General features: G+C 44.2%; 1 pseudogene; it reads left to right on the top strand.

Moving 5' to 3' along the window:
• Positions 1–26,808, top strand: part of LOC136521445 (phototropin-1A-like) — a 56,209-nt pseudogene that overhangs the window by 24,440 nt on the left and 4,961 nt on the right.

Raw genomic sequence — 26,808 nt, 5'->3', positions numbered from 1 at the left:
CCAAAACTGCTGTGTTTGAAAATGGCAGCAAACCAAGCCGACAAGATATCTCTCTAATCCGATGTTTTACTCAACCAATACTCAAACTAACTTAAGACATTGAAGGGTCCTAAGCAATGAATGAGATCACCAAGTTTGGGGTCAATCCAGCTCCGTTTGAGTCACTAACCGCCGGCTTGAAGATAACCGGTTTAGTGCCACAAAATCTGGACAGATTTTGTGTCCTCCCTTTTCTTCGCTCCACACGTTGAGGTGTGTGTTTGGCACTCTCTAACCTTTCTCATAGCAGCAGCAGTCTTTCTCTAGCTGAGGATGGAGGCTAGAGTTTTCCTTACATGCTTCTCTGGTAACACTTCAACCATCGTTCTAGACACCAACTTGACTATGCACAAGCATTTAACTGGTGGGATGTTTTCGCAGGGCATAAAACATTATTCCACATGTAGGGCATTTCTACATTGACAAGGAACCATTCCTATATATCCTTCGGCACTTCATCCAATAGAGTCCGGACACATGTGTAATTGGCACCTTAGGGCATAAAGATGCTGACTAAAATCAGGGATGTGCTTTCACTAGCTCATACCTAGCCGATACAACGTCTTGTACTATCTACGTGATTGTCCAAGATGGATTTGACTTGATAGCACATTTGGAGAAGAAGTAGCACTTGCATCGTGGGGCCAGGTTTGCTATTTCCTTGATCAACATTGTTCTGTGAAATCTGGCCTTCATAGTTACCAAATAGTCGTTACCTAACTAAAGACTAACTTTCCTACTGGTAACAAATCAGTTGTTTCTCAACACTAAAAGTTCTAAATCTGCACTCTTGCCAACAATAGTTGTGTTTGATGCATAACTGATGGTCGCCATCGAAGTCAGCAGGCAAGGGGTCACACTAGCGATGGTTGATCTCGACTGTGCGATCCGCATGCACATAATATCTCGGTCCATTCATCATCTGACTGAGAACTTGCTTAACCTTAAGTGTGGTGCACCTTTCTGATCCAATGAAAATGACATAAGTTGCTCACTAGATGATCGACGTCATTATAGGGACAGTCACGTCGAGTAGAGTCACTTGTCTACCACCTCTTGCAGTCTATTTATGTTCCTGTTAGTGACCTGTTCTTCAAAGGTTAACCGTTGGACTACTCCAGAAGGAAGTCCTATTGCATCTAGTTCTGCATATAGATCTCTTGACATGATAAGGAGAGATAACCAAGGAAGAGCTCAAGTGAGAATAACATATTGGTGTAGTTCTGCAATGGATCATGACTAGAAACCTCGATACCAGCGCGTGCCGAGCAGCACAGCCTTGTGTGTGCACCCACAGGAGGCTCTCGGTTTCGTCGCGGCACCATAGATCGCTAATCGTGGCACCATTACTGAACATACAACCCACAAGAAATCTCACATGGCATAAATTGGGTTGCATAGGAGCAAGCACTATGTGAAGGAGGGATAGCAAACAAAGGTAGTCACAAGGTTAGGAGTCAACAAGCAGGGGATCCGAAAATCAAAACACAACGCAAGAGAGCATAGCTTAATTTCCAAGGACAACTGAGCAGGGGACTTCTTGCCGAATTTCCATATACGTCTTGTGTCCACCAAGTGATTACCAAAACTTGGACGTGGTTCTAGGATAGCGCTCTTCAACACTCGTACGCTTACCGAGGACAAAAGGGTGACAACTACGGCACTACCTAAATAACAAGCATACATACCCACCACTTGGCTAAACTAGAGGACATTACAGGTTTAAGCATGTAACCACAATTATTTCTAGCAAGGCTAAGCACACACTTTTCTCAAGCACTTCCTATTCAAGCAACATGGAACAAGGCATTCTTGTTTAACTTCACACAGAGAAGATAGTAACATCACATTGATCACAAGTTACTTAGTATTAGAACAAGGTGAGGGAAAGCATATTTATGCACAAGCACAATCATGATGCATGCTCGTCCTATTCGTCCTCACAAAATTGCCAGCCTAAGGCGACAATCACATTTTATGTCGGTGGCATAACACGTACTCTCTCGGTATATAGCTAGTCGTCAGCTACATTCAATCTACGCATTCGTGGTTAGCGTACCTGTAGGCAAATTCATTGCAGCCCATCCCCACAAAAAGATAAATAAGCACACAATGAAAGTAGTAAACTAAGATACTCTCCATATATACATCCCCAGATGTATATACTTTGATATCCATAGCTACCCGACAGATATACCCACAATTAAGTACCTTCATATATACATGTGTGTAACATGTAAATATTCCAGTAACCACAGCTAACTCTCCCCTAGACCGATAGTTGGACGGTCATACTCTCACAACTCACACTTACCTGGGCGTAGAGGCAATTGATCCATACAGTACCATTCAAGCGAATGGCATCCATACAATAGCACGCCGTATGGACGACGAAAGAAAAATTGCAATAAAGTACATCCCTTAAAGTTAGTACTTAGATAGCCACCTAATAGTCCTTAACTGGGCATAAAGGAAGATGTCGCTAGCATAGTTTTGCAATTAAGTTTTGACAAATTTGCCTGTAGCTAAAGTTTTAGTTAAAATAGACCTTTCAAAACCAAAACTTAGCTTTTAAAACTATGTACCTGACAGTATTATGCTTAATCTCGCTCTGATACCAGCTGTAACAGAACCGCCCAATTTATACAAGATCAAGTACGGTTGTCCCCGCTAACACGTTGACACACCCATACTTTCACTCATATAAACCCGGTAGTCCGCCGAGTGTCCCGAAAGACCTCGGTAAATCAACATCACAACCAAGATCGCGTGATTAAGCAAATACACATCACATACATCGAGTTGCAGCGGAAATAATATTACAAAGGGGTTAACAAATAATAGTACAAGTTTGGGTTTCAAAACCGCTTAGTGAAAACAACATAGCTTTCAATGATTACATTAATATAAGTTCCAAATATAGTGCTAGCATAAGTGACATCATCCGACAAAAGCATATAGATGAGAAGTAAGTATAGAATCACCGAGCCCACCGGTGGTTAGCCACCATCATCAACAGGTCGAGAACATCGCCTGCAACAAGGTGGGATAAACCCTGAGTACTTGAATGTACTCAGCCAGACTTACCCGTCGAAAACCAAAACAAATGACACCAAGGATCATGCAAGGCTTTCTTTAGTGGGCTAGCTGACTTATTTGCGAAAAGCATAAGCTATCATGAAGAAACCAATTTAAGTACTTTGCATCATCTTTATTATGACCTATCCATCTAGGTAAGCACCTGTACTATAGCAATCACTTGATTAACCAATAGCATCCAGTTACCAATTTAAATTTAGCATATCCCATACCATCCAGATAACCATCATTGTTCCATAATAATTACTACGATGAAGTAACTCGAGTCAAGTGCTCACTATCCAGGAGCGATGGCGATTCGAATCGATTCCTAACCAGCTGGTGATTTATTCCTTACACAAACCTCACTCACCCGCTAAAGTGAGATATTGATCATCGAGTCAACTTTCCAGGAATCTCGAGTTTGCCAGGAACCACATGTACCCGGGGGCCGACCGACTGCACTTTGGTCTTATCATCTCGCCCCCGTGTCCTACCACACCTGCTCCGGCACAGTGCATTGCGGGCAATCTACTCGGCCCGAAAAATCTCCCAGCTTCGCGGTCGGAAGGTACTTTATCCGGCCAGCTAAATGTAAGGCATGCGTTCAACATGACTCGAGGCCCAACAACGGTCGGTCCTTAATCGACACAGACGGGGATAGATCCACACCCAAGACCTCCATGTCTTGTTGCTTCTCTATCGACATCCCGTCCGGTCTCCATTTACATTACCCCATGGTTACTTCCAGGATATCATTCTTTCCATAGCTAAATTCTTCCAGTAACCACCTATAATGTAGGTGACCGGATATCACCGATCGCTACCGGTCTAAGCAAGGCTAAGCAGTTATTCGATCCTGACCTAACAGGGTAAAAAGGTAATAAGGTAGGCAAGGATAGTAATAAATGCATCAACGGTTTCAACCAACTCCTACAACTTAATGCAACAATATATAACTCATATATAGAAAGAATTGCTTTTATAAATTAGGAGGCTTATAATGCTCCGGGGCTTGCCTGGGATCCGACACAAGTCAGTTCAGTTAGCTTGCACCATCCTGGTGACATCTCAGATCCTAGCACTCGCTTAGTCCTTCCATCTTCGGGATAGATCCATCAAACACCGTCTTCGGGTTTGGCTCCAACATCACGTCCTTCACATGGTTCATCTAGCGTACCTAAATGAGATGCAAGAAGCAAGTGCATGAATATGAAGAATAGTACCATGAGACGCATCACAAATAGCAAGCAAGACAAGCATCGTTTACACTAAACACACTTAAGTACTTTGCGATGCTTAACTTAACATCACACAATCTATCATGCTAAGATAACAAAGAATATTATACATGGCACATAAGTCTCACAAGATCTCAGGTATATTTAACTTAATTATCAAGGACGTGAACCACACTTAGCAACATGCAAAGCAAGTCAAGGTGAAGCAACAACTATAACCGGAATATGCCAATTTCTGGACTTGCAAACAGCAGCTTCATAAATCAATCATGTCTGGAGTTTTATAAATCCAAATGATATGAAACAAGACATTCTGGAAAGCTTAGGAAATTATCTACATTTCATCTTTAATCATCTCAGCATGATTCACAAGTTAACTAAGTCAAATATATTCATTTACAGAAACTGGTCTACAATTGACAGAAAACAGCCATTTCTGAAACCCAACTTTAAACAGCTATAACTCTTAAACTACTTGGCCAAATGACACCAAATTTTAATAGAAGCTAGGTACATGAATTATCTACAACTTTTGTATAAACAAGTTTCACAACAAAGCACATTATCATGAAGAACTTTGCTAAGTTCCCAGATCTGTCCATAAACCACATCGGCAAGAAAATAATTATTAACTTATGTTACAAATACATAATTAGGCAAAACCAACTTTACCAACATGTCACACATGACTAAAGAACACCAGAAAACCTAGTGTCCATGACCAAATAAATTCTTTTAATGCATTTCTTAATTTATTTTAGATAATAAGGTGACTTAATGAACATATACCAAAAGTGCACAATAGCTTCTACAAAAATTACAGTGGCTCACATATCCTCTTAATAGTCTACTGTATAAATTTCACTCCATTTGGATATGTATAGCAACCTCTACGAAAAAGACAAGTTGCTAAAGCAAGAATTCATGTGAGAGCAAGATAAACCAATAACTTACTCATACTTCATCCAATACTCATGAAATTTTTACCACACATCAACTATCACATGAGTAGCATGCCACAAAAATTTTACTTCATTTGGAGCCCTAGATCTATAGTTATGAAAAATAACAAATTCAACTAGCATTAAAACCTTACTGCACAAATCTATTTTTACCGCAAAATATTTAAACTAAAACATGCCATATTATAGATCCACTGCATAGACAATTTCACAAGGATTCCAAAAAGTCCTCATTTACTATTTTACGAATTTTCTACGATTTACTATGAATTTCCAAAGTTCCTGCAAAATAATTACAAACCAGTCCTCACGCACTATTCACATGAGTCAATGACAATGCAGTTAGGCCCCTTCACTTTGTCGAATTGTCGCGCGAAGTCCCTGACGCGAATTTTGAACAGAGAGGTCGTCGGAGCTCGCGGAATCCGGCCGGAGAAGGCACGTCGTCGGCGGCTGAGGGGCGGGGGAGCACTAGGGGGCCCTTACGCACACGCTAGGCTGCTCAGCTTGGCCCGACGCGGCCTGTGGTGGCGCGGCCACAGTAGCCGCGGCGGCGACGGCAGCTGCTCCGACGGCGGGGAGCATCAGCGGCCAAAGGCGTCGGTAAAGGAGGTCCAGAGGTGCGGCGTGGTGAGAGGAAGGTGATGGAACTGACGGCTTGGAAAGAGGAAGGGCTGAGCAGCGGGGACGCGACGAGGCCGAGCTCGGCCATGGCGGCCATGGCTGCCCGCGTTCGCGAGCAACAGCGAGGCGAGGGTGCAAGGGAGAGAGTGAGCCCGGTCGTCCATAACGGCCTGGCGCGCGCGGAGAAGCAGCGAAGCGACCGCAGGGAGGCGAGGGCACGCGGCAAGGGAGAGGGCGCGCGGCGTCCATGCAAGAAGACCACGCGGCATATCGTCGAACACGTGGTGCGCGTAGAAGTGGGCAGAGCGGGCGTCAGTTCTGGCTAGCTACAGGCCGAATTAGTTACTGGGCCTAAAACAAAGTTTGAAGCCCGCGAGCTGCTCTACATTTTTCATTTAGAGACCAAGGTCATTAGAGTTCTTTAACAGCGGGTAATTAGGCCACAAACTGTCAGTGTCAGCGCCTTGATAACGGTCACGAAAATTCACTTTCGGAAGTCAAAACTCGGTCAAACTCAGTGCAACTTTTTGCATGCTCTTCTCCATAGTATAACCTTCAACTTCTCTTTTTGGACCAACTCAAGTTGTTTAATGAATTTCGGAGAACGCGGAATGCCAACAGTGATGACAATGGATTCCAGACTTAGAAATTTTTCTAAGTGCTGAAATCAGCAGCAAATTTGATCTTGTGACCTTGATTTGACTTACTTCCAAGCTGATCTAGCTCTTAGTCCAAAAACAAAGTTTGTTCTACTCTACCCAATCTTTAACTTTTATTTAAGGTGCAACTCCATACAAGCACTGTAAGTGGTTGGTCAACATAGGTCAAAGTATCGTCACTATAAAGCTTAAATTAGAGTTATTGACCGATTGAGGCATTTTCTTGACTTCTCCTCAACACGAACCTTTCATGACTTTTGTTGTAGAGTTCATCTAGAGTCATTTGGGCAAGGTTGCAAGATTTGGTTGACGATCAAGAATTCCATTCACTTTATAGTGCAATTCAGGCACTTAGTAAAATCATTCCAATAAGGATATAACTTATCATTTCATGTGACTTTTTGATTCCAAACTTCATGAAACTTTTCCAATGATCCATATAGATGGGTATTGATGTGAGACACATGAAGATATTCCAATAACACCACCCAAGCATATATCTTGAAAAGGGGTCTATAGGCGAGCAAAGGTGCAATATCCAAGTTTAGGTTGGGGCTCGTTTCTATAGGTTTGACCTTGACATCTTCATCATCACTTAATATTCCATGTTTTAGCTCAAACCCATTGCTTAACTGGTGGCAAACACCTGGGGTGTTACACATTTCTACATTGACAAGGAACCATTCCTATATATCCTTCGGCACTTTATCCAATAGAGTCCGGACACATGTGGAATTGGCACCTTAGGGCATAAAGATGCTGACTAAAACTAGGGACGTGCTTTCGCTAGCTCCTACCTAGCCGATACAACGTCTTGTACTATATACGTGATTTTCAAAGATGGAATTGACTTGATAGCACATTTGGAGAAGAAGTAGCACTTGCATTGCGGGGCCAGGTTTGCTGTTTCCTTGATCAACATTGTTTTGTGAGATCTGGCCTTCATAGTTACCAAATAGTCGTTACCTAACTGAAGACTAACTTTCCTACTGGTAACAAATCAGTTGTCCCTCAACACTAAAAAGGTTCCAAATCTTCACTCTTGATAATAAAAATTGTGGTCAAAGCCTATAGATGGTCGCCATTGAAGTCAGCAGAAAGGGGTCACACCAAAGGAGATCGGTTCATCTCCGTCATCCTTATGCACCTAAAGATTGAGAACTGGGACATGAATCTCATATATATCAGGTGACCTATTACAGCACATAATCTCCTGGTCCATTTATCATCCGACTGATAACTTGTTCAACCTTAAGTGTGGTGCACCTTTCTGATCCAATGAAAATGACATGAGTTGCTCACTAGATGATCGACGTCATTATAGGGACAGTCACATCGAGTAGAGTCACTTGTCTACCACCTCTTGCAGTCTATTTATGTTCCTGTTAGTGACCTGTTCTTCAAAGGTTAACCGTTGGACTACTCCAGAAGGAAGTCCTATTGCATCTAGTTCTACATATAGATCTCTTGACATGATAAGGAGAGATAACCAAGGAAGAGCTCAAGTGAGAATAACATATTGGTGTAGTTCTATAATGGATCATGACTAAAAACCTTGATACCAGCGCATGCCGAGCAGCACAGCCTTGTGTGTGCACCCACAGGAGGCTCTCGGTTTCGTCGCGGCACCATAGATCGCTAATCGTGGCACCATTACTAAACATATAACCTACAAGAAATCTCACATGGCACAAATTGGGTTGCATAGGAGCAAGCACTATGCGAAGGAGGGATAGCAAACAAAGGTAGTCACAAGGTTAGGAGTCAACAAGCAGGGGATCCAAAAATCAAAACACAACGCAAGAGAGCATAGCTTAATTACCAAAGACAACTGAGCAGGGGACTTCTTGCCAAATTTCCATATACGTCTTGTGTCCACCCAAGTGATTACCAGATAAAGATTAACATGAGATTTGGTCTTATCGAGTAGCAACATGAGACCAAGACTAATAGACATCCCGAGACATGGGAAGGTTGGAGACAAAATAAACAAGATTCAAGGAATAGAGCCAAGGCACTGACTAAGGATTCAATTGATAAGGCAATGACATGATCTGTGAGAAAAAGGTTCCAAAGCAGGGTAGATAGCGATTAGCGTTGCACCAGATCATCAGATCTAACAAGGATTTTTGAGCAATGTCCTCCCACACATGAGCGGGACAACCACAAAACACATGAGCAAATAAGGGGGGCTAAGCTTGGGTCAAAAATCAAGCAAAGGCATGGATAAAAGTCTTCATAGCACAACGTTCAATGGCTAGCAACCACGTGTACAGGCTTAGGCTCCTAAGAGAGAACTTAATTGAAAATGGCAACCATGAGATTACCAAAACTTGGACGTGGTTCTAGGATAGAGCTCTTCAACACTCGTAGGCTTACCGAGGACAAAAGGGGTGATAACTATGGCACTAATTAGATAACAAGCATACATACCCACCACTTGGCTAAACTAGAGGACATTATAGGTTAAGCATGTAACCACAATTATTTCTAGCAAGGCTAAGCACACACTTTTCTCAAGCACTTCCTATTCAAGCAACATGGAACAAGGCATTCTGGTTTAACTCCACACAAGGAAGATAGTGCAATACATCGATCACAAGTTACTTAGTACTCAGAACAAAGGAAGGGAAGCATATTTATGCACAAGCACAATCACGATGCATGCTCGTCCTATTCGTCCTCATGAAATTGCCAGCCTAAGGTGGCAATCACGTTCTATGTCGGTGGCATAACACGTACTCTCTCGATATATAGCTAGTCATCAGCTACATTCAATCTACGCATTCGTGGTTAGCGTACCTGCAGGTAAATTCATTGCAGCCCATCCCCACAAGAGATAATGAAAACAGTAAACTAAGATACTCTCTATATATACATCCCCAGATGTATATACTTTGATATCCATAGCTACCCGATAAATATACCCGCAATTAAGTACCTTCATATATACATGTGTGTAACATGTAAATATTCCAGTAGCCATAGCTAACTCTCCCTTAGACCGACAGTTGGACGGTCATGCTCTCACAACTCACACTTACCTGGACGTAGAGGCAATTGATCCATACATTACCATTCAAGCGAATAGCATCCATACAATAGCACGCCGTATGGACGACAAAAGAAAAATTGCAATAAAGTACATCCCTTAAAGTTAGTACTTAGATAGCCACCTAATAGTCCTTAACTGGGCATAAAGGAAGATGTCGCTAGCATAGTTTTGCAAATAAGTTTTGACAAATTTGCCTGTAGCAAAAGTTTTAGTTAAAATAGACCTTTTAAAACCAAAACTTAGCTTTTAAAACTATGTACCTGACAGTATTATGCTTAATCTCGCTCTGATACCAGCTGTGACAGAACCGCCCAATTTATACAAGATCAAGTATGGTTGTCCCCGCTAACACATTGACACACCCATACTTTCACTCATATAAACCCGGTAGTCCGCCGAGTGTCCCGAAAGACCTCGATAAATCAACATCACAACCAAGATCGCGTGATTAAGCAAATACACATCACATACATCGGGTTGCAGCGGAAATAATATTACAAAGGGGTTAACAAATAATAGTACAAGTTTGGGGTTTCAAAACTGCTTAGTGAAAACAACATAGCTTTCAAATGATTACATTAATATAAGTTCCAATTATATTGCTAGCATAGTGACATCATCCGACAAAAGCATATAGATGAGAAGTAAGTATAGAATCACCGAGCCCACCGGTGGTTAGCCACCATCATTAACAGGTCGAGAACATCACCTGCAACAAGGTGGGATAAACCCTGAGTACTTGAATGTACTCAGCCAAACTTACCCGTCTTAAACCAAAATAAAGCGACACCAAGGATTATGCAAGGCTTTCTTTAGTGGGCTAGCTGACTTATTTGCGAAAAGCATAAGCTATCATGAAGAAACCATTTTAAGTACTTTGCATTATCTTTATTATGACCTATCCATCTAGGTAAGCACCTGTACTATAGCAATCACTTGATTAACCAATAACATCCAGTTACCAATTTAGATTTAGCATATCTCATACCATCCAGATAACCATCATTGTTCCATAATAATTACTACGATGAAGTAACTCGAGTCAAGTGCTCACTATCCAGGAGCGATGGCGATTCGAATCGATTCCTAACCAGCTGGTGATTTATTCCTTACACAAACCTCACTCACCCGCTAAAGTGAGATATTGATCACCGAGTCAACTTTCCAGGAATCTCGAGTTTGCCAGGAACCACATGTACCCGGGGGCCGACCGACTGCACTTTGGTCTTATCATCCCGCCCCCATGTCCTACCACACCTGCTCCGGCACAGTGCGTTGCGGGCAATCTACTCGGCCCGAAAAATCTCCTAGCTTCGCGGTCGGAAGGTACTTTATCCGGCCAGCTAAATGTAAGGCATGCGTTCAACATGACTCGAGGCCCAACAACGAACGGTCCTTAATCGACACAGACGGAAACTAACAGCACCCCAGAACCCTGTCTGGTTGCCTCCAACTTTTCCGTCCGGTCTCCAATTATCCATCACACATGGTTAATTCCAGGATATCATTCTTTCCATAGCTAAATTCTTCTAGTAACCACCTATAAATGTAGGTGACCGGATATCACCGATCGCTACCGGTCTAAGCAAGGCTAAGTAGTTATTCGATCCTGACCTAACAGGGTAAAAGGTAATAAGGTAGGCAAGGATAGTAATAAATGCATCAACGGTTTCAATCAACTCCTACAACTTAATGCAACAATATATAAACTCATATATATAGAAAGAATTGCTTTTATAAAGTAGGAGACTTAGAATGCTCCGGGGCTTGCCTGGGATCCGACACAAGTCAGTTCAGTTAACTTGCACCATCCTAGTGACATCTCAGATCCTAGCACTCGCTTAGTCCTTGCATCTTCGGGACAGATCCATCCAACACCATCTTCGGGTTGGCTCCAACATCACGTCCTTCACATGGTTCATCTAGCGTACCTAAATGAGATGCAAGATGCATGTGTATGAATGTGATGAATGGTAACACAAGATGCATCACATAAGCATTCAAGACAACACAAGATTATGTAAGACATAGACACCAATAGCTATTTAACTATCATCACACAACTAAGTATAGAGAGCAAGCACATCAAGCATGACACAAGTTTAATAAGGTCACAAGTATCATAACTTGATTATCAACAAAGCCACACTTAGCAATATACAAGCAAACAACTATAATTGGAATCTGTCAATTTCTGGACATGCAAACAGCAGCTACAAGATTTAGCTATAACTGGAGTTACACAAATCCAAATGACTTGCAAGAAGACATTATGGAAAGCTTATGAAATTTTCTACAATTCATATTTAATCATCTTAGCATGATTCTCAAGTTAACTAAGTCAAATATATCCATTTACAGAAACTGGTCCACAATTGACAGAAAACAGCCATTTCTGAAACCCAACTTTAAACAGCTGTAACTCTTAAACTACTTGGCCAAATGACACCAAATTTTAATAGAAGCTAGGTACATGAATTATCTACAACTTTTGTATAAACAAGTTTCACAACAAAGCACATTATCATGAAGAACTTTGCTAAGTTCCCAGATCTGTCCATAAACCACATCGGCAAGAAAATAATTATTAACTTATGTTGCAAATACATAATTAGGCAAAACCAACTTTACCAACATGTCACACATGACTAAAGAACACCAGAAAACCTAGTGTCCATGACCAAATAAATTCTTTTAATGCATTTCTTAATTTATTTTAGATAATGAGGTGACTTAATGAACATATACCAAAAGTATACAATAAACTCTACAAAAATTACAGTGGCTCACATATCCTCTCAATAGTCTACTATACAAATTTCACTCCATTTGAATATGTATAGCAACCTCTATGAAAAAGACAAGTTGCTAAAGCAAGAATTCATGTGAGAGCAAGATAAACCAATAACTCACTCATACTTCATCCAATACTCATGAAATTTTTACCACACATCAACTATCACATGAGTAGCATGCCACAAAAATTTCACTTCATTTGGAGCCCTACAACTACAGTTATGAAAAAGACAAATACCACTAGCATTACAAACCTAGCTGCATAAATATATTTTTACCGTTAAAACTTTAAAGTAAAACATGTAATATTATAGATCTAGTGCATAGAGAATTTCACAAGAATTCCAAAAAGTCCACATTTACTATTTTACGAATTTTCTACGATTTACTATGAATTTCCAAAGTTCCTGCAAAATAATTACAAACCAGTCCTTACGGTACTATTCACCTGAGTCTATGACATTGCAGTTACACCCCTCCCTTTCTTCAAATTCTTGCACGAAGTCCTTGACGGGGTTCAAAGCAGAGGAGGCCGTCGGAGCTCGCGGAATCCGGCCGGAGAGGTGGCAATTGATGGCGACGAGTAGTGGGGGAGCAACAGGGGGTCCTTACGCACCCGCCGGAGGCCTCGGCTCGGCCCGAGGTGGCCCACGGTGGCTTGACCACGCGCGGGCGGCGGCTGCAGCGGTGGCGGCGATCTGAGCATGCAACACCGACGGCCAGGAGGCTCCGCGTGAGGTGGGAAAGGTGAAGGGAGCGGCGGGTGGAGTGAGCAGCAAGGCATGGCGCAGCAGAGGGGCAAGGCGGTGGTTGGGAGTTGGCAATGGCGGCCATGGCCATGGTGAGCAGCCGCGTGGCAACAGAGCGAGCGAGCGCGCAGAGGAAATGCGCCAGGGAGGGCGAGAGCGAGGGAGGGAGGCATGGAGACACCAGGGCGCTCGGTCTTGGAGCAGCAGGGCACGAGGCGGCGCGTGGCACGGAGGTCGGACGCGCGGTAGCAATGAAACGCGCGCTCTGCTGCATGGCTGCCATGGCGCCCTTTCGTGGAACACGTGGTGAGCGTCACTGTGCCCGACTTGGAGTTTGTTTTTCGGCATATTCCGTGCATATTCGGACCTTGGCGCCAGTAGCAAAGTTGTTCTACTCTGGATGCTCTACAAACTTGATTAAGGCGGTATGGTCGTTAGAGCTCTTCATCAGCAGATAATTAAGCCATAAAATGACAGTGTCAGCGCCTTGATAACGGTCACGGAAATTCACTTTCGGAGGTCGAAACTCGGTCAAACTCAGTGCAACTTTTTGCATGCTCTTCTCCATAATATAACATTCAACTTTTATTCTTGGACCAACTCAAGTTGCTTAACGAATTTCGGAGAACGCGGAATGCCAACGTCGTTGCTTAGCGAAATTCCAGACTTAGAATATTTCTATGTGCTGAAATCAGCAGCAAATTTGATCTTGTGACCTCGATTTGACTTGCTTCCAAGATGATCTAGCTCTTAGTCCAAAAACAAAGTTTGTTCTACATGATATGGACTACAACTTTCATTTAAGGTCCAACCTCAAAACTGGTATAGAACCTACTATTCTACTTTGACCAAAGTAGGATCACGATGAAGCTTAAATTATCCTTTTTGATCCATTGGAGCATTTTCTTGGCATTTGCCCAACATGAACCTTTCATGACTTTTGTTGTAGAGTTCATCTAGAGTCATTTTGGCAAGGTTGCAAGGTTTGGGTTGACATCTCATGTTCTCATTCACTTAATAGTGCAATTCAAGCACTTAGTAAAGTCATTCCAATAAGGATATAACTTATCATTTCATGTGACTTCTTGATTCCAAACTTCACGAAACTTTTCGAGTGCCCAATATAGATGGGTATTGATGTGAGACACATGAAGATATCCCAATCACACCACCCAAGCATATATCTTGAAAAGGGGTCTATAGACGAGCACAGGTGCAATATCCAAGTTTAGGTTGGGGCTCGTTTCTATAGGTTTGACCTTGACATCTTCATCATCACTTAATATACCATGTTTTAGCTCAAACCCATTGCTTAACTAGTGGCAAACACCTGGGGTGTTACATCGGGCGAGCTTGAAAGCATGCTCGATGTTGCTCAATCTGACATAATTTGGATCAGCTAAGTTAAATAGCTCTCCAATTCTAGCTTTGACTTCGACCTTGTCAAGCGCCTCTTGCCTGGTCCTTATTGGATCTGCGCTACCCTGGTACTCATAGCTAGGATGTACCCTCCTCTAGTAGGGCTGGATCCTTCGGCTGATGAAGTTTCTGACCACGCTCGGACCGTCCAGTTTCCTCCATGGGATCATCCCAAATAGTTCTTGGATCTGTTCCAGGTGCTCGAGCTTTTCTGACTAGCTGTTCTTCTTCTCCAAAATGAATCCCACATCGCATAGTGTGATCATGTTTGGCTCTTCGCGGATGTAGAACCACTTCTTGTACCAGTCGTCTAGCGATGTGTTCCAAGGGCAGTGCAAGTACTGGGCCTTCATCCCATCACGCAGATTGAGGTACACACCTCCAGCTATCTTTGAGCCGCCGCTTCCTTCTTCTGTAGACAGAAAAGATGGCGAAAGAAGTCGAAATGGGGCTGGAAGCCACCATATGCTTCGCAAAGATGAATGAAGGTGGAGACAAGAAGAATTGAGTTGGGATGCAGATTGCAAATCCCAATCTCGTAATACAAACAGAGCCCCTGAAGGAAAGGGTGCACTGGAACCCCAAAACCCCGCTTGAAGAAATCTCCGAAAACCACAATCTCACCTGGTTGTGGATCAGGGTACCCTTCTCCTTCCGGCACGTGCCATCCTGCGAGTGCCTTGTTGTGGAGTACTCCCATGATGATGAGGTCTTCGATGGTCTGCTCGTTGCTTCTTGACTTCCACCACTCCTTCGTCATGACTCTGGCTTTCTTCTGGGCGTCGCTCTTCGCCATGAATCCGCCCTTGCTGATGGAGGTGGATACGGTGGAGGGGTGATTGGTGATGATATCATAGGTATTAGGGTTGGCAAGAGGAAGAAGAAGGCTACGGCGGCGAATGGTAATGGGGATCGGTAAAAAGTAACTTACCAGTTCTATATTATAAATAACCAAGAGTCCTGCCATTTCGTCTGCCCAAGATTCTTGGGAGACGTGCGCACGCACCGCAGACGCTTGTTTTCACAACCTTGAGATCTATGCCAATATATGCGCCCCTTCGTTATCAGCGTAGGCGCCTCTTCATTGCTAGTGTGAGAGGGCACACACTGACGCACCTCCTTATAGGTGCCAAGCGACTGTTTGCTTGAAAGGACAAGAGGGCAGTATGACATGCTATACCCATCTGCTTTTTTGACCAGATGTGTTAGATTGGACTCGACAGAGTAAGAAGATAAATAAATACACCAAATAATAGTACAAGCGGCATTCATTTCTTCGCTACATGTCTCGTGCTCAGGGATGGTCTAGACCACTACTGTGCTCGGGGACTACCCAGACCACTACCGTACTTGGGGACTACCCATACCACTAGCGTGCTCAGGGACTACTCCGACCACTACCGTTCTTGGGGACTGCTCCAACCACTACAATGCTCGGGGACTGTTCCGAAGAATGTTCGACGACTGCTCTCCTCAGCTACATGTGATATGTACTCACATACAGTCGCGAGGCATTTAGTTGGACCTTGCTACAAGGCTTATACTTCTCCTTCCAGCAAGCTCGGGGACTACATCGGTACAATGCACGTGCCGGTGCATCTCGTATTGATTGTACGACGACTGGATTCTTAACTTCAGTGGAAATTCTTTTTAGACCCTGGCACCACGTGCCTACGTCACCTACTACTAGGCTCGGGGACTAAGTGGGCACACTTTACCTTGCGGTGAATGTGTTTATTTTATCGACCCCTACGCTTTGACTGATTGCCAGGATTACTACTGTCCAAGGGTCACTTACATTTCTTATCAGAAATACAAGTGGGCACACTTGATAAGGAAAGAAATCTTTTTCTTTTTTCTTTAAGAGCACCATGCATTCTTCGGACAACCGGAATCTTTGGCTATAATCATGGTCTACTACTCTCAGTTCTGATCAGAATGCTGCCGCATTTGATTGGTCAATGTTTCAATCAGTTGAAGATGACATGAAGACGGATCACATTAGTCGAAGGAGATCCAATGGCGTGTCGCAGCATAATACATGGTGCTCGGGGACTAGCTGTGGGGGTATTAACCCCTATACCCTTATGGCTTGGCTTGGGCCGGCCCGGATCAGGGGGTCCGGTCCACTAGAAGACGACGCGCGGCCCGATCGACTTATTCGAAGTCCCGCGCAAGGAGTCAAGGCAGATTTGGAGATCAAGCAAGATCCTGTTCGGTTAGAATAGGAATCCTTGTCTGGCCACCTATGGCAATTGTAACTGGCTAGGATTAGTTTTTAGATCTGTAACCCTACCCCCTTGACTATATAAGGTGGGCAAGGGACCCCTCTAAAAAACATCTCTCATTGACATACAGCAATACAATCAGACGTAGGACGTAGGTATTACGCCTTCTTGGCGGCCGAACCTAGATAAAACCTCATGTCTGTCTTGCGTCACCGTCTTGTTTATGGCTTGCGCATCTGTCTGCTGACAATCTACTACCTTGGGCATACCCCTAAGTAGACTGTCGACCATATTTCATCGACAGTATCTGTTTTGGATTGTCCATGTTTTTTGGATAGCCCGCGGATGCGTAGATGGGTTAGTTTCCATGGTCCTCTCCAGTCCGAGATGGTGTTTCGGCATCACCCCCTATTGTTCTCCGGATACACACTCTCCCTTGCAGGACATGCATCGGGAGAACAGCGGGGAGGTGCTACCGAAATTCTATCTCAGATAGGGAGCGGAGCATGGAAACTAACCTCATCTACGCATCCGCGGGTGGGATTAGGACCTATCCTCACCTATTAGAGAGTAGGAACACCACGTAGATGCAATTGATGGTTACATTACTATGTGCTATATATGTGGAAGGATGGAAGACCGTCAGTGGATGTACATGGGCCAGAGAAGTAGGAGTGACTTTGACATTGAGTGGGTGAATGGGACAGATGCTTTCTTGGAACATGCATGGAGCTCGGGTGTAACTAAAGGACATTCTAAACTTTGGTGTCCCTATAGCAAATGTGACAACAATAGAAGGGTAGACAAGGTGACCATGGGTAAATATCTTGTGTACAATGGTTATACGACTGGCTACCACTGGTGGATCCACCATGGTGAAGCAGATCGTATAAGAGCGGAGGTGGTGAGACCATGCCTCGAGGCTTTTGATGATGATGCCGGAGTAGCAGACATGCTAGATGACACTCACCAAGCTCACTTCATAGAAGGACGTGAGAAGGAGGAGATGGAGGAAGCCGCTAAGGCCTTCTACGAAATGTTGGACTCAGCACAGAAACCCCTTCATGAGAGTACGATGGTTTCTCAGCTGGATGCCATTGGACGTGTTATGGGGTTGAAGGCCGAGTTAAATCTGAGTCGCAAAGGCTTTGATAAGATGTTGGTCGCGTTTGGCAGCATGCTACTAGAGAAGCACATTCTGCCGAAGAACTTGCACGAGTCACAGAAACTATTTCGTATGCTTAAGATGCCATATGACAAGATACATGTTTGTCCGAAGGGGTGCATCTTATTTAGGAAAGATCACAAGGATGCAAAGTACTATCTGAAGTGTAAATCCTTAAGGTACCTGGAGGTAGACTCTGGAGATGGCCAGAAGAGGCAGCTTACGATCCCCGCGAAAGTCCTACGGCACTTTCCGTTTGTGCCAAGGATCCAACAGCTTTTCATGACCGAGGAATCCACGAAACAGGTGACATGGCATAAAGAAGGTGTACGGTACAAGCCATGGACGATGGTGCATCTGTCCAATGTCGAAGCATGGACATACTTTAATGACAAACATCCTGACAAAGCAGCTGAGGCTCGTAATGTACGTGTCGCGCTAGCAACAGATGGGTTCAATCCTTATGGACAGTTGTCTTCCCCATACACATGTTGGCCCATGTTTGTTATCCCCCTGAATCTCCCCCCCCCCCGGCATCTCCTTTCAATGGCATAACGTCTTCTTGTTGTTGATAATTCCTGGACACCCGGGAAGTAATATGGGTGTGTACATGGAGCCTATGATTGATGAATTGATCGATGCTTGGGAGAAGGGCGTATGGACATACGACCGAGCTACAAAATCATCCTTCAAGATGCATGTTTGGTACCACTACTCCCTACATGACTTCCTAGCATATGGGTTATTCACCACCTGGTGTGTCCATGGGAAGTTCCCGTGCCCAATATGCAAGGAAGCTATGAGGTTCATTTGGTTGAAGAAGGGTGGCAAGTATTCATCGTTCGACATGCATCGTCAATTCCTCCCTTCTAACCATCCATTCAGACAAGACATCAAGAACTTTACAAAAGGTGTTGCATTGATAGACCCTAAACCGCGCATGAAGAGTGGTGCTGAGGTGCGTGCTCAGATAGATGCTCTCGTGCCCAATGAAGGAGGTGGTTTTGTGGGATATGGTGAGGAACATATGTGGACTCATAAGTCTAGCTTGATGAGGCTCCCCTATTTTGATGACCTTCTTCTGCCACATAACATTGATGTAATGCGCACCAAAAAGAATATCGCCGAGGCACTTTGGGGAACTCTCATGAACACTGACAAGTCTAAGGACAATGTTAAGGCTAGAGTGGACCTAGCGATGTTGTGTGATAGACCGAAGCAAGAGATGCAGCCTCCTAGTGGCCAAAACAAATAATGGAAAAGACCTAAGGTCGATTTCGTCTTAGAACTCGATTAAAGGAGGGAAGTACTAAAATGGATCAAGACGTTAATGTTCCTAGATGGATATGTAGTGAATCTGAGCAGGGGAGTGAACTTAGGCACTTTATGAGTCAACGGGATGAAGAGTCATGACTACCACATATGGATTGAGCGGCTTCTTCCGGCGATGGTCCGAGGCTATGTCTCTGACCATGTCTGGCAAGTGTTGGCAGAGTTAAGCTTTTTCTTCTATCAGCTTTGTGCTAAGGAGATATCTCGGACCGTCGCTCAGGACTTGGAAAAAGCGGCACCTATGTTGCTCTGTAAGCTGGAGAAGATCTTTCCACCTGGCTTCTTCTTGCCCATGCAGCATCTGATTGTGCACCTCCCATCCGAGGCACGTTTGGGGGGCCCGTGCAAGCCCAGTGGTGCTATCCAATCAAGAGATGTCTAAAGACTCTTCGCAAGAAATGTACAAATAAAGCCATAATTGAGGCTTCCATTGCAGAGGCAAGTCTAAGGGAGGAGGTGGCAAACTTTACAACACTATACTACAAGCCGAAACTTCCTAGCAATCATAATCCACTCCCTCATTACAATGTTGGCAAAAATGAATGGACCCACAGCCTATTCCAAGGCCAACTCGGCAGCGCAAGTGGATCGACCAAAAAGATATTGGGAAATGAAGAGTGGTGAAGTGTCATGCTATATGTGTTGACCAACCTTCCTGAGGTGCAGCCATTCGTCGAGTAAGTTCTCAACAAACTTATTTCAATACGCCCTAAATATTCTTCATGCAACCCCACTGATTCTTGTTCGGATAGGGAATTTGTCCATGAGTCCTGGCATCAATCAAGGGATCCTACCTCGCAGGAACATGACACCCTTCTTTCTTGGGGTGCAGGTGCGGGGAGGCCTGATTTCATTTCTTGGTTCAAACAAAAGGTAATGTCCAATTTAGCTCCCACATTCCATATTCCAAGTTTCTCATTCATTCAATTAATATAATGACCTATCATGCTTGAGCTTGCAGGCCTAGACTGACTCATCCATGAGTGAGGAGTTGAGATAGGTTGCAGGCGGCTATGATGTTAGGGTGCAGTCATTTGCTAGTTATGATGTGAACGGATATTGCTTCCACACAACAAGATATGAGCAGACTCGGCCCAAACAGAAAACCACAAATAGCGGAGTTTGCACGCCCAGCACTGATAGCCTCGACTATCATGGTAGAGTTGAGGAAATATATGAACTCTCATTTCATGGTCACAAACATAAACCTATCGTGTTCAAATGCCACTGGTTTAATCCTCGAGAAACGAGACGAACCCCTCATCTTGGGCTAGTCGAGATTCGAGAAGATTCCATCTATCCAGGAAAAGATGTCTACATTGTGGCTAAATAGGCCGTGCAGGTGTACTATACGTGATATGTCAACCAAGACAAAGTGGATCTTAAGGGTTGGGCTATTGTGCACCAGGTGTCTCCACACGATAAACTACCTGCCCCAAACGATGACGATTACAACTTCAACGCAAACACATATGATGGACAGTTCTATCAAGAAGATGGGCTACCAGGCACATTTGAGATAGTCTTACCCGAAGCGATCGAAATGGAAGTAGACAACGAAACGGAGGATGACGAGGTTGATGGAGATGTGGTGCAAAATGCCAAGGACATAGAAATGCTTGACCGATTAAGGCTAGGCAATGACGACGAAAACAACATAGAACCTTCAGATAGTGTTGCCCATTTGGACAATTTTGACAGTGATGACGACACCTATGATCCTAATCATGAAGATTATTCCTAATACATGTAATACTACGTTTGTTTTAGTTTGTGTTTTCTTTATTTATTTTGAATCTAATTCTAATATATATACTAATAAGTCTTGTTCATTCTTTGTGATTGCAGGTGATGGCGAGCAGCCATCCACGACGTGAGATGGCCTCCCTTTATGGGAGACCACGCCCTCCTGTTTCAGACGAGGGGTCAGGGTTAGGGGTAGCGTCCACAGGAGGTCAGAGGAGGAGGACCAAGGTCAGCAGGAGGCAGCAGACTCCTTCCCCGCCACCTTCAGACGAGGTGATGGAGGAGGAGCACGTGATGGCCACGCCTGAGGATGAGGTTGAGGACGAGGACGTCTGACAGACTGAGGACGAGGCGGCCAAGGACTAGGCCGCCGAGGGCGACAGTTCCGCTACCCCGACTGTCTACCAGCGAGGTCCCGCGAGCCTCCCTCAGCCTCCGCTTCCTCGCAACCGGGCACTGATTCGCCATATGGCAAAGAGGTAAGTAACTATAGATGTTATCACAACTACTTCATATGATAATGTTGGAAATCAAAAGAGGAACTGATAAATTTTCTTAATTACTTGTGCAGGGCCTGGTTGGTTTTGTCGGGTACTTCTGCACGCTCCCCCGCGAGCATCCTTGGTGTTTTATGTAGGAAATGGTACCCTGGCCTTGTGAACGTGTCCGAGGACATGCGGGAGCCAGCCTACACGTGGGACAGGTACCAGTTGGCCCCTAACGACAGGTACCGCAACAAGTAGGAGCGGGTACTGGCGGAGTTTTGGGTAAGTCTCTCGCACAACATTTTCATTGGGCAAGTCTTTTATTGAAATAATGAATGGATACATTAGTTTTGTATGCAGAGGTATTTCAAGCCAAAAGAAGGACTTGAGGCCCGGGCGGATCAGGCGGCTGCCGTCGCCTTTAGGAAGTACGTCACTGACATGCACCACGAGGCGCACGTGCAGGCCCACAGAGACTACTACGCTGTAGTGTTGAAGCAGTCCATCAGCAAGCCTGATGCAAGACAGGTGGAGTTGTCCCGGGCCCAGTACCTTGAGGTAGACGAAAAACATTAATAATGATTCGTTTTGAGATTAAGTCAGTTTAATTTTATCTTTTTCTATGTCAAATAATCGATGACTTGTAGGTAATTCCCTGGTGGTGCCGATCCCACTCCGTGTGCTGGGAGACGATCATGGACAGGTGATTGTCCAACGACTTTGCTGAGACCCACGCGAGGCAGTGGGACCAGTGTCTGCTGAGGCAAGGTGCTACTCACCATCAAGGTAGCCACAGCCTCCCCGCCTACAAACAAGCATATGTAAGTGATTTCTTTTATCTTATTTGATGCTGAGTTCTGCCTTATTTCTCACCATCTTGCCGTCTTACTCGTAGGAGGCTGCACACCCGGGCGTGGAGGTCTCAGAGTTCTCTGCGTGGGCTATGTCCCACATGGGCAGGGCGTCTTCCTCTGTCTCCTTCGACCCGTCTACCCCGCGCGAGGTGTACTCCGACCCGACCGTGCACACTAAGGTCCAAGAGTACACCTCAAAGGTGAGGGAGGTCCATGGGGAAGATTACGATGTGCGCACTGAGCCCATTGATGCAAAGACCATCATGAGGCTAGGAGGAGGCAAGAAGCATGGGCGGCTGTGAATTGCAGACGGTGCCATCGACTCCACCACTGTTCCCTCTCTCGATGTGCTCCGAGCATGGAGCACGAGCTCCAGCCAGCCCATACACCCATGGCCTACTTCGTCACTGCAACGGGTCGACGCTCTCGAGGTACGTCCTGTTTTACTCGTCGTACGTTCATCTTTGCACACCTAAGTTACATTTGCATTACTAAAACATTGAAGTTTGTATTGCAGGCCGAGCTGCAGGCCCAGAAGCTCATGGTCGAGGCTCAGAGCGCGCAGCTGTAGGCCTAGAGGGAAGCGTTCACGGCCCAGGAGAGGAGGATGCAAGAAATGGAGGCCTTCATGCAGAGTGTCCAGCAATGGGGTGTACCTTTGCCGTTAGCAGCTCCTCCACCGCCTACTCCTACAGCCACTCCTGTAAGTATGACAGTTCACTCTTACTAAATGCTTTCTTGACATACAACCATGGTTGACATACAAACTTACTAGATGCTTGACATAGAAACTTACTAGATGCTTGACATAGAAACTTACTACATGCTTCCACTAGCTATGACATACAACCATGCTTGACATTCTCAATTTACTAGATGCTTGACATAGAAACTTACTAGATGCTTGCACTAGCTATGACATACACCAATGCTTCACATAGAAACTTACTAGATGAATCTCACACATGCAACCTCTTATCTTTTTGTAACATCCATCGATGGGTTCGAATAACCCCGCTCATGCGTCACCGAATGATGGAGCCTTTGCTTCACCATCGTGTCATAGGCCGCTTTTTGAGGAGTTGTGCTTCGTCATGTGCTTGGACTTGAGCTTCACTTGTGGTTGTGACTTGTGCTTGGACTTGATGGACTGTGGTTGTGAATTTATGACTTGTGGTTGTGATATTTGACTTGTGGTTGCGATATGTTGTTATTTGAGTTGTGGTTGTGATATAATGTGTGAAAATGGTTTCGTTGTGATATATATATGTGATTATTGTGATGTTTGTGATATATATGTGACATGTGATATATATTTGAACTGTATGTGTCAGTGGAATGCAAAAAACAAAAAAAAATGCAATTTCGGTTGATTTGCCTAGTGCAATGGCCATGGCACTCGGCAAAGCTGGAAAACTTTGCCGAGCGCCAGGACATTGCACTCGGCAAAGATTTTTTTAAAAAAAAGCAAAAAATCTTTGCCGAGTGCCAAGCTGGGGAGGCACTCGGCAAAGAGCTTTTTTAAAAAAATAAAAAATGGCTTTGCCGAGTGCGCGCCGTCGTGGCACTCGACAAAGAGTTTTTGAAAAAAAACTAAAAAATGTCTTTGCCGAGTGCCCTAACTGTCGGCACTCGGCAAAGGCGCCATCAACGGAGCAGCACCGTTGACGGCTGCTTTTCTTTGCCGAGTGTTGCCGTTGGCACTCGGAAAAGGCTTTGTCGAGTGCCCTACAAATGGCCCTCGGCAAAGGACCTCTTTGTCGTTAAATTTTTTTCCGAGGGCTCTTTGTCGAGGGCGGCGCTCAGCAAAGCCTTTGCCGAGAGCTTTTGGGCCTTTGCTGAGTGCCCTAGGCCCTCGGCAAAGAGGGCGCCTCCAGTAGTGATATGTTCGTATTATGAATATAAATATCTTAATGAGAAGAGAGACGCCATATGTATTATGAATTTTCATTCAAAACACTTGTAATTAATGAGAATATTTTGAGGGTGGTGCAGGACTTCCACGTGACTCCCGTGGATCCCTTGAAGTCTTCAATCCAGACGCCCCTATTGCCGCCGCTTCAAATCGGGCAACCACCTCCCCATTCCTTCTCCCTCCTGTAGTTGCTTCCCATCCTAGCCTCGCTAGGGATGATGAGGTGCATGAGGAGAAGGATGCTGACGTGGGCTAGGCAACACAGAGGGCCATGGAGTGGGGCCTCGTCCTCCAGACCGATGAGCACACTGGCTGCCCCCAGGGTGTCATCGCACGCCCCTCCGGCGGCTCCAACCGCACCAGCGAGAGTGGAAACTCCATCGACGAGAGGGCCGCCGCTAGTAGAGCGCTCCCCCGAGTGTCGGAGGAGCTTCGCACCACACTCTCTGTGTTCTAGCAGACCTTGGTCGTGTCCGATGCCACTCACCCTGATCACCCCATCCTCTACGCCAGTGCTGGATTCTTCAACATGACCGGTTACTCCTCCAATGAGGTCGTCGGAAGGAACTGGTTTGTCGATTTCAACTCGATCCATCTCATTCTATTCCATGTCAATTTAATTTAAAATGCATAGACATGACTCCAACTAATACGCATTGCACTTATGCCTCCACCATATCTCAACTGCAGCCGCTTCCTTCAAGGTTCTAGGACTGACCCCGTAGAGATTTCAAAGATCAGGAAGGCTCTCGCGGCTGGGTCAAATTACTGTGGTCGTATTCTCAACTACAAGAAGGATGGTACACCATTCTAGAACCTCCTAACCATTGCCCCCATCAAGGATGAGGATGGAAGGGTCCTCAAGTTTATTGGGTCAGCTTTTTCATTCATATATATCATCATGCCACTTTATAGTTTTGTTTAGCACTATATATAGTTATAATAAACCTTTATGTGCAATGTGTCACAGAATGCAAGTGGAAGTGAGTAAGTACACAGAAGGTAGCAAGGATATAGCTCTCCGCCCAAATGGATTGCCAGAGTCACTCATCAAATATGATGGTACTAGCTATTACTACTAGCTAGTAGTCTTGCTTACTTTTTGTACAATAAAAAGGTTTTACCTAGCATGTCTATGAAACCAATAATATTATTCTTTGCAGCAAGACAGAAGGATCATGCCCGTAGCTCAGTCTCAGAGCTTCTACTTGCCCTAAAGGATCCACGATCGTCATTGTCAGAATCAAGAAACGATACCTTAAAAAGGAAATCACAGGAATCAGGAGACGTGCTTTCGGGTGAAGTTCCGGGCAAGAGAATCTCCAAAAGTGGATCTCATCGTAACTCACGGAGTGGAATGAGAAACTCTCTACAAAAAATTAGTGAAGTGCCTGAAGGAGGGAACAAGAGCAGGAAATCTGGTTTGCGCTCCTTTATGGGGTAATAGCATTTGCTTTATTTGAAAGTTTCTTGTAGAGTTCTATTATCTTAGCATTTGTTCTCACATTTAATTTATTTGTGTAGTCTTATTATTGGTATGGGGCATGGAAATGTAGAGAAGGACATATTGAAACCAAGGGAAGATCCGCTACTTGATAGCGATGATGAGAGACCAGAAAGCTTTGATGATGATTTCAGGAGGAAAGAAATGAGAAGGGGTATAGATTTGGCTACTACGCTTGAACGTATTGAAAAGAATTTTGTCATCACTGACCCGAGGTTACCGGATAATCCAATTGTAAGACAAAAGCTTGGATATCTTCTACCTTTAACATCATTATTGTTCTTTTCTTTCTATCAACATAGATATCAACCTTTCCATTGAACTACAATCATTATATTTTCGAGTGAATGTCACAGATATTTGCATCGGATAGCTTTTTACGATTGATAGAGTATTGTCGAGAAGAAATATTGGGAAGAAATTGCAGGTAAATTATAACAATAAATATTGCATAGTTTCATTGCTTTCAACTATTCATGAGTAACGATTTAATGAACCACTTCACCTATATATGCTTCTCTTGCAGATTTCTTCAAGGACCTGAAACTGACCGTGGGACAGTGAAGAAGATAAGAGATGCCATAGATAACCAAACAGAAATTACTGTTCAGCGGATAAATTATACAAAAATCGGTAATATACTGTTCATATGCTCCCATGTTCTTCTAAGATCATGATGCAATTTCTATACCCCAAACATTTATAACATAAATCTAGTATTCTATTACTGCATTAGTATTAACTGATGGCAGATAGAGGCTAATAATGTGCAAATATATTTTTTCTATAGTAATGAATCAAACTAAAATTTCTTGTGGTTGTTTATCACTTGAGCAGGTAAAAAATTCTGGAACCTCTTTCACTTGCAACCTATGCGTGATCAGAAGGTACAGTAATAAGATATATGAGATTTTTTTACCTAGAGATTTGGTTTAGAACTATTTCATGTGATTTGAG

Source organism: Miscanthus floridulus, chromosome 18 (assembly GCF_019320115.1).
Source record: "Miscanthus floridulus cultivar M001 chromosome 18, ASM1932011v1, whole genome shotgun sequence".
Lineage (NCBI taxonomy): Eukaryota > Viridiplantae > Streptophyta > Magnoliopsida > Poales > Poaceae > Miscanthus > Miscanthus floridulus.
Note: the sequence above shows the minus strand (reverse complement) of the source record. Positions and strands in the feature narration are given on the sequence as shown.